We start from the raw sequence: 14,948 nt of genomic DNA, 5'->3' as shown, positions 1-14,948 counted from the left end.
TAATTATATCGGATTTAAGAAACTCTTCTCTAGTGCTGTAATAACAGTCCGTGTTACCTATATAGCGAGTAATGTTCTTCTGTAGCGCGATAACTCTACGTATGGTAATTATAGTTGTTGTGCTCCATAATAAAGAGCAATAACTTATTTGGGCATAAACTAAAGCATTTTAGTCATGTAATTTGACTTTTGAAGGAAGAGAACTACGACATCGCGATAAGACACCTTTCACAGAGGAGAGGTTTCCACATAGGTAGTTCAGATGTCTATACAAAGCAAGCTGGGAAGAAAAGTGCATGCCAAGAACTTTGAGGCCGTCAACCATTTCAATTTTTTACCTTCAAAAGCAATTGCATTATTACACTGAAGCAACTTATTTTTGGAGCGAAAATAATTACCTAGTTTTCTTCATGTTGATTTAGCTGAGACCGGATAGAGCCTTCGTAGCAGTGCATTACAATCAGTTGTGAAGTTGCGCAATTAGTTCCCAGATTATACGACAGTGATGTCATCAGCGTACCTAATAAGTTCAGCATTAGTGTCAATATCCACAATTTCATTATTGTAGATTTCAAATAAAAGCGGCATTAAAACGTTTCCTTGAGCAACGCCAAATTTGTTTGAAAGCAAAGACGACACGTGACCGTTGACGTAAACGCACTGATATATGTCACTCAAGTAAGACTTGAACAGTGATAAGCAGCTACCACGCAGTCTATTGCAGTCTAATTTGTCTATAAAATTTTCCGACTTAAGCAGTCGAATGCTTTGCTGAAATCTTTAAATAACGCCAGCGATAATGCTTTCACTTCTATGTTCCTTATTATCGTTTCTTTGATTGGCAGATGAGCTGTTTCTGTTCACCAGTGTTTCCTAAATCCGTGTTGCGCGTTAGTTATGGCATCAAATTTATCAAAGAAATTGACCATACGGCAGTGTATAAGTTTTTTGTAGTTTCTTGGAAAACACAGGTAACACCGAAATTGGCCGGTACTTGTTGGGGTAATTTGGGCTACCTGCTTTCAGTATTGCCGATACTCAAGTTTATTTCAGTGCCTAGCCAAATACACCTGATTCAAGTGTTAAATTGAATATGTGAGCCAGCGCAGGTGTAAAAGAAGGTACACAACGCCTAACAGCACCCAGTTGCAGGTTATTGGTGTCTAACGCTTTAGTATTTTTCAAGGATTGAAACGTAGCACAGACTTCGTATTCGTTAGTACTTTGTAAATAAATGCTATCGGCAATAGGACTTGTGTTGGTTTTTTTTGACGTTGCAGTGCAGGTGGGGTAGGCAGAAAGAATAGCAGCACTAAATTAATGTTGGTTAAAGTGATTAGCGAGGGTATCGCCTTTCAGTTCGGTACCATCTTAAAATATAGTGTTTGAAATGCTTTGTTTGGCCCATTGGCCAAGAACACCAATAATCATTTTCTCTGTCTTTTCAGGGCGTTCTCGTGAGGCATATAGAAAAAGTTGCTCGTAATAAGCTTGTTTGGCATGTCGTAGGTCACTATTTAATTGGTTTTTAAAAGCTTTAACTCATTTTTTATGTATTTGCGAACGCGAGTTCACAAATAAGTGATACAAGGAATTCTTACGCGACATAATGTTCAGGTGTTCTTTCGTCACCCACGGTTATCTCACTTTTTTCCGGTGGTTTTACTTGTTTCAGTGAAAAATGCCTTTCGTATGTCTTTCAAAACTTTCCTATGAACGTTTTTGACGCCTCATTAGCGCACGTTACTGTCAAGGCAGTAGACTAATCTTGGGCCATTATTTCAGGTTTAGAAGCAGCCAGTCCATTTCCTGTTATTCGCTGCACAGTGAATGTTTGAACTTCACGGTTTGGAATTCTTTTTAGGTTTTCATAGAGCACATAAACAGGAAGGTGAACGTGAATGCCCGATGCAATACTGCTGGTTGTGTAAGTTTTTGTCCCTGCATTTATTATTAAAAGGTCAAGGCATGACGATGTGTCGCACATAATGCGAGCAGGAGTAATGTATAGTTTTTTGAAACCACTCGAAGAAAGTAGCTCAACAAATTCTCTAGCAGTGCAGTCATCAAGAATATCAATGATGAAATGACCGCCACATGGTTTGGTTTGGTTTGGTTTGCTTTTATTTAAGGCAAAATTGAACAAGATTGCCTTGGGGGATACGACTAAAGTATAAGTAAAAGCCTGACTTAGTCGTGCCACCCAGGCAACAAAGCAGAAACATACTGCAAGTACAGTACACAGAAACTTACAACATCACGTGTTATCTTACACGGCAACCATAGTCAAACAGGAACTGCCAGAAGTGTGAATAAAAGAATAGAAATATAAACAGTCCTTATTCGAGTGGTGGCAAAAAACACAAACAGATGCATGTTTTCTATCAAATAATTTAACAAGAAACATCTTGACTAGAAAATCGAGTTGCGCTACAAGACAAATTAGAGTATAATAAACAACAGGCAAGGGACAATAATGAACAAGGTGCAATGAATACAAAAACATCATTAACTACTAATTTCAACAATCAAGAAAAGCATCGCTTTCATGCACTAGGAACTCTTTCGTAATTTTTTAAATGATCTACCTGAAATTCCGTCTTCCAGTAAATGTAATATAGTTGGGTGTTTGTTTGGAATGTTTGGAATTTTTGACGCTAATCGTTGGTCACCGTAGTTCGTGCGTGATCTATATTTGTATATTAGGCTCTTTCTCAGCTCGTATGGAGTGTGTTTCACATAATATGTGTCCAAGAATAGTGATGTATTTACTTCATACTGGTGTAATATCTCTAGACATAGCTTATGTCTGTATAACAGTTTTATAGGCAATACTTTGTACATTTTAAAGTATGGTCGAGCACTTTCGTAAAGGGGAATGTTAGATATAGCACGTATAGCACGCTTTTGTAATATCAACAGAGAGTTAGGGTTTGTGGTGGTCGTTGTTAGCCACACCAAGGAGCAGCATGTTAGTCGTGAATGTACTAGTGCGTAGTAAATTTGCAGCTTGACATTTGATGGGATGTAGTATCTCAGTCTATTTAAAATGCCGATTCTCCTGGAAAGATCTTTTTTATCGCGTCATTGTGAGGAGACCAAGAAAGTTGTTCTTGGAATAGAACTCCTAGAAATTTTATTGTTGTGCGCGGAATCTCGGTGCTCTGGAAGTAAATTGGAGTGCATGGTATGTGAGCTACTCCTTTAGGCTTGAAAAACATGTACTTTGTTTTAGCGATATTCAATTGAAGTTTATTTGCATATAACCATGAATTTAGTTTCTCCAACTAAACGTTAGCTTCTTTATATAGTTCACATACGTTTGAACCTGTGAAAAATACATTTGTGTCATCAGCATACAATATTATTTTCTTGTGTCCATCGATATTTACGATATCAATATTGAACAGCAGGAATAGGATTGGTCCAAGAATCGATCCCTGGGGGACACCATACTTAATGTGTTCAACTTGAGAGTGTGTATTATTTACAACAGTATAATGTTTTCTAGACGAGAGATAACTTTGTATTAATTGAGCCAAGTGAAAGCTATTTTTGCCAAGTGTTACATGCCAAGTGAAAGCAATTTTTGAAACAAAATCCAGAAAACTTTCATAAAAATCTAGAAAGTCTACTATTCCCACTCGGTGGTCTACTAACAGCGAATATTTTTTCTCGATCCAAGACGGCGAGCTTTTCAAAATCTTCTGTAGGCCCACAATGTTTATGCACCAATTGTCGTTATTTTTCTGCAGTCCCATAAAGTGCAACACCCGCTCCACGTTTATCCAATCGATTGGAAAAGAAACTCTTATATAGAGGCAGTTTCAACTTGCTACTGCTATTTGTATACCATGTTTTAGAAGGCATAGGATCAGCCAATTTAGATGATAGTTACTCCAGAAAAGGCAAAATGTCCTCCTCTTCATTCCCTGCAGAGCGAGTACTAATAGGCAAAACTGATTGGCAAGTTGGGTAATCAGACTTAATGGCAGAAGGTGACACTAACCTTTTGCATGCACAGTCGTTATTTATTTTTGATAATACGGTTCAGTGCTCAGTCTAGCTTGTCACTTGCCCCGGCACAGTTGCATATAACAAGCCGGAGAAAACCTTATCGATGTCATACTCATTCACAACATGCACGGTGTATGTAATATCAGATTGCTCCACGTAGATTTTCCCGGTAAATGACCATACAGATTTTCACCTTTATTCATACTTATTCTTCACAGCAAGAGCTAGAAGTTTCTGCAAGGCTTGGCGAAGATGCTCATTCACATAGATAGCATTTTCACTGGTCAGTCCGACATATTTGTAAGTCAGTCGAGCTCATTTTGCTTTCCTTGTAACGCTGTCTCGCTTCGCACGAGACTTAAACTGGACAATGATATTACATCTGCTGCTATCTCGGCTCGGCACCCGATGACAGACCTCAGTATCACCTGCAGTCATGTGTTCACTTATGGCACTGCCATTTCTAGAGACAATGTTAATAACAAATTCAATGTCTTGTTTCGGTAAACCTTGTATTTCGAAGTTTGCTTTCCTCGAGTATTGCTCAGTAATAACAAGCCTTGCTTCAAGATTCCTGCCCTTGCTGTCAAGTCATTTACACTCAGCACGAAGAGAGGTATTTTAGCTTTCAAGATCCGTGTTTTTTTGATCACATCGCCCAGTTTGTTCTTGTGCAGCTGAAGTGAAGTGAAGGCAAAGCCAATGCTTTCCATCAAGTGACGCTGTTCATTTGTTAGCAAACAAATTTTATTCTGTATATCTCTTTCAAGGGTATCACGCAAAGGTTTGATCTCTTTTTTCATCTCTTATTTTATCATTAACAGCTCTGCCTTCATTCTTCCTTGAGTTTAGCAACGTCTTTTGCCAGTTTCCAACACCCACACACAAATACAAGGCAAAACAAGAACGAAATATTTTGGATTCACTGTTGAATGCACAACAAGCACGTTTCTGTACGAAAAAGCCAGCGACTCTATGGAAACAAGAATTTCCTAAACGGATGCTATTGATTTTCCGTCAGGCAATAACCTTTAACAATTACGTTCGAATGAACTCTTGATTACAATGAAGTTCATTACACTCTTCTGTGAATTCATTATTCGCTATTTTCCATGAAGTCACATCGTGTTCACGTGTATTCTATTCTATAAGAAGGGTCAGTTTACTGACTGGAGATCAGTCCGTTTAGTAGCAAGAACATATTTATGGCTTTAGCAACATACAGAATGCCACTTCTAAAGATGCTGGGAAATAGGGCGCATTCAGTTGGACCTATTTTGTTCTTATTCCATAACCTGTTCTTACGAAGTGTAGGAAATGATATACAAAGCGATTCAAACTTTGGTGGAGAACTCGATATCATAAAAGTGAGTATTTACTAATCATTCATTTTGCCTCATATTGCAAATTTTGGCGAGTGAGGTCGACAAACGTTGACAATATGTACCCAATTTCGTTCTGATGTAGAATATGTATTTCTGAGCATCCAGTGACTCTGTGGTACCGGAGTTCTGAAACTATGCGAGTGCATGTCCGCCTAAATACGTTACAAATGTTTTCCTAAAATACGAATAATAGATCAGAGCAAAACTCTAGTAATTTGCGAAGGCATTTCAAAGCGGACAATTCATGTGCTCAGGAACAGAGACGATTCAACATAATCTTAGGAGGCCGTTGTGAGTGCAAAGTAGTTAACGAAAGACGATATGTGGGGACATATATGCACTGCTTGTCCTTGCGCCATCGCTTTTACCATCGTTTATTTTTTCGCGCTGTAACTGTCTTTTGTAATAGAGTACAAATTAACGTTATTAACACAACAGTAACCGGAATTGTCATGGGGTGATCTCCCGACCACATTGAACGACATCGCACAACAATACAGACTAAACAGGCACAAATACCTTCAACCACACAACAAATAAAACAACATAAAGGCCGTGCCTAAGATGTTATTACATTAAAATATGTACCCCAGCCTGGTGATCGTGCGCCTGTGTTATTCAAGCCTATACCCGACGGACGCGTGCAAATCGTACGGGGAAAGGACCACACTGCGACACATACTTTGGGAGTGTGCGGAGAGAGTCAATGTCACTCCCGCCGCTTACTTCGCTGCGTATGTCAGGCTGGGACGAACTCCGAGGCGAATTATTCGCAAGTCCAGAAAGCACTTCATGCACTGGTGACAATGGTCGAAAAAAATTTGGCAGATCCCACGAACCTGGAAATCAACCTTATGCGAAGCATACGGAGGGAAGGTGACCGTGTTGCTATTTTTATTAAAGCGAAACATCATGAAATGACGATACATTTATGTGTAAATTTTCAAACACAGACATATGCTGTAAAGTTGGAGATGTTTATATAACCAGTTGCTTGCACTTGCGCAACGATGCCAACTGAAACATGCGTAGTAGCAACACCAGAAGTTGATATAAAGCGCTGATGCTTGCAAAGATGCTGGCCTTGGACACTGCCACATAAACCAACTTCAGCGCATGGCAACTAGCCATAATTGACGTTAACCCGACGTGATGGCTGTATCAAAGGAGTGCAAATGTATTATTTATAAAATTGGTCAGGCACCACTGCACCCACTACTGACGTTTCACGAAGATAAGCGTCTGTTTAAAATGGTTCTGAGACCTGGGTAAAATGCTTTATCGCCACGCAGAATGCTAGGGTTTGATTGCAGCTAGGACCCTAAAATCGTTGGGTAGACGCAACTGATGTCAGGTATTTCTGAACGCTCACATGCTGAAATTGTGCATGTGTGTTCTCGTCGTTCCTATAGTGGATACCAAGTGTGAGTCACCTCTGGCACATACCCGCCGATGGCTATGTGCCACTGTCTAGCGCGAAGTGTTTGATGTTGTACGTGGCAGGATTGTGACATAATTTATGTCTTAATCAGCGCGTTATATTCGTCAAACCATCCTACCTTCCCATGCTAATTTTGGTTCACGCCAAGTTAGGGGGTGACCACGAGGGCACCGAAACGTAAGCGGATAGATAGATAGATAGATAGATAGATAGATGCATACATAGATAGACAGATATATAGATATATAGATAGATAGATAGATAGATAGATAGAAGGAAAACGCCAAAGTTCGCTAAAAATGCTTCGCATTTATTATAAACATGGCTGCGCTTAACAGGACCAACGAGGCGGTTTCACTCGGCTCAGTACTGAAGCTTCTTGATAGAAAGTGCACTGGCTACGAACCGCCTCATTCTCATTGGCATAAACAGTTTCATTGGCAAAACAGCGGAAATAGCTGTGCTGTGGGCGCAGATCGAGCGTCTTCAGCAAACTCCACTAGATCTACTTGAAGTTAACCTGTCTAGCGAGCCCGAGGTTGAAGAAGGCAACAGCTCATGTGTATCGCGTCTCTCCGGAAGGTGCTAGCACTTTTGTGTTGCGTTGCTATACACTGCTACAAGCAAGGCCTTGATAGTTTCAGGGGTAACTCCGCTGAGAGTCGTGCTGCCGATTGCATGTGTCCTAATGAATAAGTTTTCCCCCAATAAAGCAGATTACACTTGCTGTTTACTTGGTTACTGAACGAAGCTATGCGTCAGCCAGTTAATCTTCAGATAAGTCAAATTGTCGTTTCATCTATAAAAGGGGTGATGCTTTCTTTTCGTTCGCCGATCTATGTTATTACGTTTCAAATGAGTAAGCTCGTGTGCTCCTACATACTCGCTTGTTCGAGTTTGCAGTAGTTGCTACTGAAAGCAGATGCATGCACGCACGCTACCAATGCATGGACATTATACGTATACAAATGAACATACATACCCCTATGCTGCGTAAGCGTGACCTTCGCACACGCGCGCGTGTGTGTATATACACACACATATAAATACACACACACACCACACACACACATACACACACACACACACATATATATATATATATATATATATATATATATATATATATATATATATATATATATATATATATGTGTGTGTGTGTGTGTGTGTGTGTGCCCAAGAAACAATACCGCGAATACACTCCGGCACGCATCATCGAATTCGGGTCCTCTCAATCGTGAGTGCGAGGCGTTAACCACTGCACCGCCGAAGATCACGCCCTTCTGCGTTCGCTTAAACAGCAAGCTATATATATCTACCACTTTCCGCTGCTGACGGGAATGTCAGAGGAATTGCGTTTTTTTTCAGTATACCAGCAAGATGGCGCTATGGTCGTGTGTCACCAGATCGCGTGATGGCACGTGCTCCAATCACCCGCGCGTATACTTTGCCCCACTTAGAGGAGGGGAGTGACGCTCCCTCGCCCGCCCTTATCGCGTGCTGGAGAGGAGGGGAGGGTCTTACGTTTTGGCTGGCGTCGGGCTTCACCTGGAACGATTCTACTGTAGTTACCAGGCCCACAAAGGTCACTACAATCGTTGCAGTCTCCGTTTGCGAAAAGCGCGTGCTGCCCCGCCGCTATTGTCTAGTGGCTAAGGTACCGGGCTGCGGAGGCTGCATTTCCAATGGAGGCGGAAATGTTGTAGGCCCATGTGCTCGGATTTGGGCGCACGTTAAAGAACTCCAGGTAGTCGAAATTTCCGGAGCCCTCCACTACGGCATCTCTCATAATCATATGCTGGTTTTAGGACGTTAAACCCCACATATCAATCAAAAGCGCGTGATTTTCAGACACAGCGAAGTAACAACTGAGACGCTTAGTCATGCGCATCTGTAGTTGTGAGTACGTTTCGTGCGTCGTTTGTGGGTGACAAATGCGGGGCACATTTCTACCTGCTTTTTCACTTTGCGCGTGACCTTTCAATTAGTTGCGATGGCGTTTATTGCTTCGCCGTTGCATCAAAGGTGTGACTTTTTATTCAGAACAAACTGCCCAACGAAAGCTGCGTTGCGTCATCGGCACTTGTTTCAATGCCATTGTTTGCATGCCGTCAGCATAACGTCGAGCATGGTTGTTACTTCGCGGCTATAAGCTATGTCTTGCTTTGCCATATTGCACGCGAAACTGATATACGGTAGTATCTCATTCCAGTTTTTATTCTCCACATTATTGTACAGGTGCGATCAAAAGTGTGCAGACCACGGGATCGCGTGGCAGAATGCATCGACGCGCCAGCTAGCGACGAGACACGACGAGACACCTGCTGCAAGGGCGCATGCGCGTCCCGTCTTATCACTTGGCTTCTCATGTCGCTCTGTTGGACGCGGTTACGGCGCTCGTACCCAAAACGACAACTGGGTGTCGCTTTCTTTGCTCCATCGAATCTGTGTCATTCTTTTACGTAGCGGCTGCGACGGGGCCGGTTCAACACCGGCTCGCGTTGTTATTGACACCGGTTGATTAGGATAAGTAAGCATAGCGAGCATCGCACAACCTGACGAAGCCAAACGCACAAAATTAAATTTTCTCAGGCCAGCTTGCCTTTGTCGGGCTAATCCAAGTTGCACTTAAATGAGCTTAGCTAAGTCAAAGTTAATGTAGCCGAAATTAATCAAATGTAGTCGAGCACTTTATGACCTAAATAAGTGAGGTGTAAGTAGCTTTAGTTAAGCCCAGTCCAGCTTGGTGTTTTCATGTTAAGCGAAGTTAAGCTTAGATGAGCCCAGATGAGTCGAAATAAGTATAGCCAAATCTAATTAGGCAAAGTTGATCATGCTCATCCTTAACCTAGCCGTGCAAAATTAGCCTATACAAGGCAAACCTTATCGGGGCCAATTAATCTAGGTCGACTTCCCCATGAGCCCACAGAAGTCAAGGTCAGGAAGATACTAATTACTCTTTACCGACTCCATACTAATTAGGATAATTTACGTCTAATTAGTGCTAATTATTGTGAACACTAATTATGACTAAATATTAGTCTGAAATCCAGCTAGAGTATTCTCTATACTGGAATTTCACGTGGCATAATTAAGCTAAATATGCATAACTAATCCAATTAGGCAAACACCAAGGAAATTATAAAAAGTCTGATTAATCTTGGTTGGTCATAGCATCATCAAACCAATTGGATTATGATTAGCTTTAATTAGGCAACATCTTATTAAAACACAAATAATTAACGTAATTGAAATCGAATTCTCATGAGCTCAGAGAATCCAAGCTCAGCAAGATGCTGATTACTCCTGACCGAGTCGAGTCTCATTTACCTAAATATAAATCTAATTAGCCTTAACATTATTTATAAATATTACTGAATAATGTGCGTGACATCAAAGCCCACCCGAAGTACTCGAGTTTGATGTCGCAGAATTATGCAAATCACGGCTCGATCCGCCTAATATAGACATCTATTGCTGCATAGGACGCTTTTGAGAGTAAAGGTGTTTAATGCAGTGTAATTATTCACGTCAATGTCTCAAGCGCAAGCAGGCTGTAAAATGCTAGTTCTATTTTTTCTGGAAATGTGCAACAGAGTATCTAAATTATAATAATGGGAATTGTGGTAATTAATGCAACATCAAGAAATGCCAGTGAGGGCTCAAGAATGCGCCTTCGGTTTTGGCGCCAGCTTGCATCAACAAAAAAGGTGTCAGTCGGTCGCTAGTGCGTAGGGTTGCATTTTATATCTCAGATGATTCCGCTTGATAATTGAACCCCTGAACGATGGTTATGCCAAGCGACAAAAAGAGGCATAGGTTGAAGCATTCGGCCGCATATGCTGCAGCAATTCTGTGTGGCCATCCTTAGCACGCTTAGTCCGACGCCCTACCTCCGTTATCACTGCAAGCGATGAGAGCCGACGGTCACGTTGACGGATAATGTAAACGGCTCCTAGGTAGCAGACTGTGGAAGCAGCATCGAAGTGGTAGTGCTTCATTTTGTATTTGCAATGCCGCCATACGTGCCACTGGAGCAGCGACAACGTATTGTGGAGCTGTCGTTGCAGGGATGGTCCCAACGCGAAATCTGCCGCTTGATGAATAGGTCGAGGGCCGCAGTTAGTAGAATTATCAGGACCTACCTCGACCATGGAGGAAGTCTTGCTGACAGAGAGCGCAGTGGACGTCCAAGAGCAACGGACACTCAAACTGATTCGCTTATCGTGGCCTGTGTGGTGGTAGACCCATTCATTGATGCCAAGGAAATCCGCCGTGAGCTTCAACTGGACGTCTCCCTCAGCACTATTCGGCGGCGACTGCGAGAGGCCGGGCTGTGGGGCTGCGTGGCTGCTCAGAAACCTCAGTTGACGGAGCGACAGAGGCAGCTAAGGCTCGAGTTTGCGCGTTCTGTGGAGGGCTGCACGATGGAAGAATGGGGCGAAGTAATTTTCACCGACGAATCTACCTTCTCTTCGCGATGGGACCAGCAGCGTCATGTATGGCGCCCTATGAATTGCAGGTGAGATTCACCTGCAGGTTTGATTCGTGGCAGTTAACAAATTGACCATTACTTCAGTAATGCCATTTGTCAGCTCCTCACACTTTGTATCAAACCCTCGCGTGAACAACAACACTTATAATACAAATGTCATTGCTTGTCTCCTTCCGAGGCAAGATTTATATATCTTTTCTCCCATAGAACAAAGTATTTCAACATATATAATATCACGCGGGCCTTGAAGCATCGCTAGGTTACCTGTCGCGACTATTCCGTAGCACCTGAACTATATACAGGACGCTCGGCAGCTTACCCGAAAGCCGCGGGTTCAATCTCGGCAGTGGCAATCGCATTTTTATGGAGTTGAAATGCTAAATGCCGGTGTATTGTGTGATGTCAGTGCATGCTAAAAGAGGACCTGACAGTCAAAAGTTCCGTAGCCCTCCACGACGGCATGCATGCCCTATAATCCTATGTTGTTATGGCACGTAAGATGACAGATATATTATTATGAGTAATTGATGCGTCCCGTACTCCGACGAAACACTGATTTTTCTGATTAAATTCCCCCAGATACCTTCCAGAATACTGCCACAACGTTTTGTCCAGCGGCCGCTGCGCCGTGAGCGCATGGGGAGCCATCAGCAAGGAGGGACTCGGTCCACTTGTCCGAATCAATGGATCCTTCACGGCATCCGCTTATTGCAGATTGCTGCAGGAAGTGCTGGTGCCTTACGCCCTGGAGGGACCATTCGAGGATGGCTGCTACCAGCTGCAGCACGACCGAAGTCCAATCCACACAGCTCGCATGGTGGCCACGGTACTCGAGAACCTTGCCATCCGCACTCTGCCTTGGCCCCCCGTCGGTGCTGACCTGAACCCGATTGAAAATGTGTGGGGCATCGTGAAGAGCCGCCTGTCTGCGCGACGGCTTTCAAGCGCGACTTCCGAAGCGCTTTGGCAGGCAGTAAGCGAGGAGTGGGAGCGCCTGCGCCTTACCCCTGAGGTGGTCGTGAGGCTGTACGAGTCGATGCCGCGACGCGTCCAAGCCGTCATCGCCGCCAACGGAAACCTGACACGTTACTGAGGAAACGTGTGGCAAGACGCCTGGTGTTTACAACCTCACACAATTAATTTCGTCGTCTTTCGGACCTGGGCGACCAGTCACGCAGTCACTTTTGCCGAGATATTCAATTCTCGCGCTCGGCTCCGACGCACGGAAGTGCTCAGGCGCAGCTTCGTCGTCGTCGTCATCCACATGCTGACGGCTCGCCGAAAGTACAAGCTGTTATGGACCGAAGGATCCTTGGGTATTCAGTTGCCGCTTCGAGAGGAGCAGAAATACTTTATTATTTTGCCAAGGGGGAAAATAAAAAAAAACGGCTCGATGGGGCCCCATGTTTTTCTCTCAAACTGACCAGCAGAAGTTTATTTGAGTCCTGAGGGGCCAATCTGAAAGAGATAAACAATATAAAAACTCAAAATAACCTGATAATTTTAACAATATCACGCAGTCCCTGCTTGCGCCATTTATGTGTAGCTTTCCTCACAGCTTCCATTGTTTTTATGGCGACTGTTCTCGCTGTAGCACGTTTTGAATCGCAAAGGAAATCCCTACGGTCGAGCTTGTATAAACGTAACAGCCAGATATTTTACAGGTGACGCTGAGGTTTTTTTAGAACCGCTTTTTTATTGTTCAGACGGCTTCTTCTAAAATTGTAATTATGTTTTGATCTTTTAGGACTAGACAGCGGCTGCATAGAAGAATTATTTTATCAGCAGCTAAGTAATCTAATATTCAGTAGTTTTTGTATTGTTTCAAAAATACTGTATCTTTCTCTTTCAAAAGAGCATATAACTGGCCATTGCGGTTAGACTGCCTGTTACTGAAACTCCTGAAAAACAGCTAAGCACCACAGAAAGCAGCGCGCCACTCGATAAACGAAAAAAAAAAAAACGTGGGCAGCCTGCACTAAAGGCGCAAGGCAAAGTCACAGTGAAGCTAATGGTTTCGTAGCAAGTCCGATCTCAATTAGGCGTAACTAGGCGTAATTTGCATAATTCTGCGACATCAAACTCGAGTACTTCGGGTGGGCTTTGATGTCACGCACATTATTCAGTAATATTTATAAATAATGTTAAGGCTAATTAGATTTATATTTAGGTAAATGAGACTCGACTCGGTCAGGAGTAATCAGCATCTTGCTGAGCTTGGATTCTCTGAGCTCATGAGAATTCGATTTCAATTACGTTAATTATTTGTGTTTTAATAAGATGTTGCCTAATTAAAGCTAATCATAATCCAATTGGTTTGATGATGCTATGACCAACCAAGATTAATCAGACTTTTTATAATTTCCTTGGTGTTTGCCTAATTAGATTAGTTATGCATATTTAGCTTAATTATGCCACGTGAAATTCCAGTATAGAGGATACTCTAGCTGGATTTCAGACTAATATTTAGTCATAATTAGTGTTCACAATAATTAGCACTAATTAGACGTAAATTATCCTAATTAGTATGGAGTCGGTAAAGAGTAATTAGTATCTTCCTGACCTTGACTTCTGTGGGCTCATGGGGAAGTCGACCTAGATTAATTGGCCCCGATAAGGTTTGCCTTGTATAGGCTAATTTTGCACGGCTAGGTTAAGGATGAGCATGATCAACTTTGCCTAATTAGATTTGGCTATACTTATTTCGACTCATCTGGGCTCATCTAAGCTTAACTTCGCTTAACATGAAAACACCAAGCTGGACTGGGCTTAACTAAAGCTACTTACACCTCACTTATTTAGGTCATAAAGTGCTCGACTACATTTGATTAATTTCGGCTACATTAACTTTGACTTAGCTAAGCTCATTTAAGTGCAACTTGGATTAGCCCGACAAAGGCAAGCTGGCCTGAGAAAATTTAATTTTGTGCGTTTGGCTTCGTCAGGTTGTGCGATGCTCGCTATGCTTACTTATCCTAATCAACCGGTGTCAATAACAACGCGAGCCGGTGTTGAACCGGCCCCGTCGCAGCCGCTACGTAAAAGAATGACACAGATTCGATGGAGCAAAGAAAGCGACACCCACTTGTCGTTTTGGGTACGAGCGCCGTAACCGCGTCCAACAGAGCGACATGAGAAGCCAAGTGATAAGACGGGACGCGCATGCGCCCTTGCAGCAGGTGTCTCGTCGTGTCTCGTCGCTAGCTGGCGCGTCGATGCATTCTGCCACGCGATCCCGTGGTCTGCACACTTTTGATCGCACCTGTACATTCAAAGCATATCTGAAAACGTTTTGTTAAGCTGCTCTATCAAATGATTCGTTTGTGTTCATAGCGGCTTAGAACTGCGTGTACCAGCTTGGCTGTTTATGCTCTACCCCAGCAAGTTATTACTAGGAACCGGAATATAGGCAAGTGCCTTTTTTGTTATTTGCGTGTCTGTCACGTCATTTTGATATATGGCTATAAAACGGATGTTAAAAAGGTCTTTTATAGTGTTTTATAGTGCCTGTAAATGCGTGTTTAATTGTTTGTGCTTAAATGCCTATAGGTGCTTTAAATGCCTATTTTTCAAATAATCACCTCTATGACTGCTATTTAGGCACAGA

At 42.6% G+C, this 14,948-nt stretch overlaps 1 long non-coding RNA gene across 1 annotated transcript in view; it reads left to right on the top strand.

The window, feature by feature from the left end:
* Positions 1 to 5,047: 5,047 nt before the first annotated feature.
* Positions 5,048 to 14,948, top strand: part of LOC142768679 (uncharacterized) — a 47,030-nt gene continuing 37,129 nt past the window's right edge. The window contains exon 1 of the long non-coding RNA XR_012885390.1: positions 5,048 to 5,384. This is a non-coding gene — a long non-coding RNA (uncharacterized LOC142768679). The remainder of the gene's footprint in view (positions 5,385 to 14,948) is intronic.

The sequence above is a fragment of the Rhipicephalus microplus genome, chromosome 8, assembly GCF_043290135.1.
Source record: "Rhipicephalus microplus isolate Deutch F79 chromosome 8, USDA_Rmic, whole genome shotgun sequence".
NCBI classification, from domain to species: domain Eukaryota; kingdom Metazoa; phylum Arthropoda; class Arachnida; order Ixodida; family Ixodidae; genus Rhipicephalus; species Rhipicephalus microplus.
This window is presented reverse-complemented; position numbering and strand designations above follow the sequence as displayed.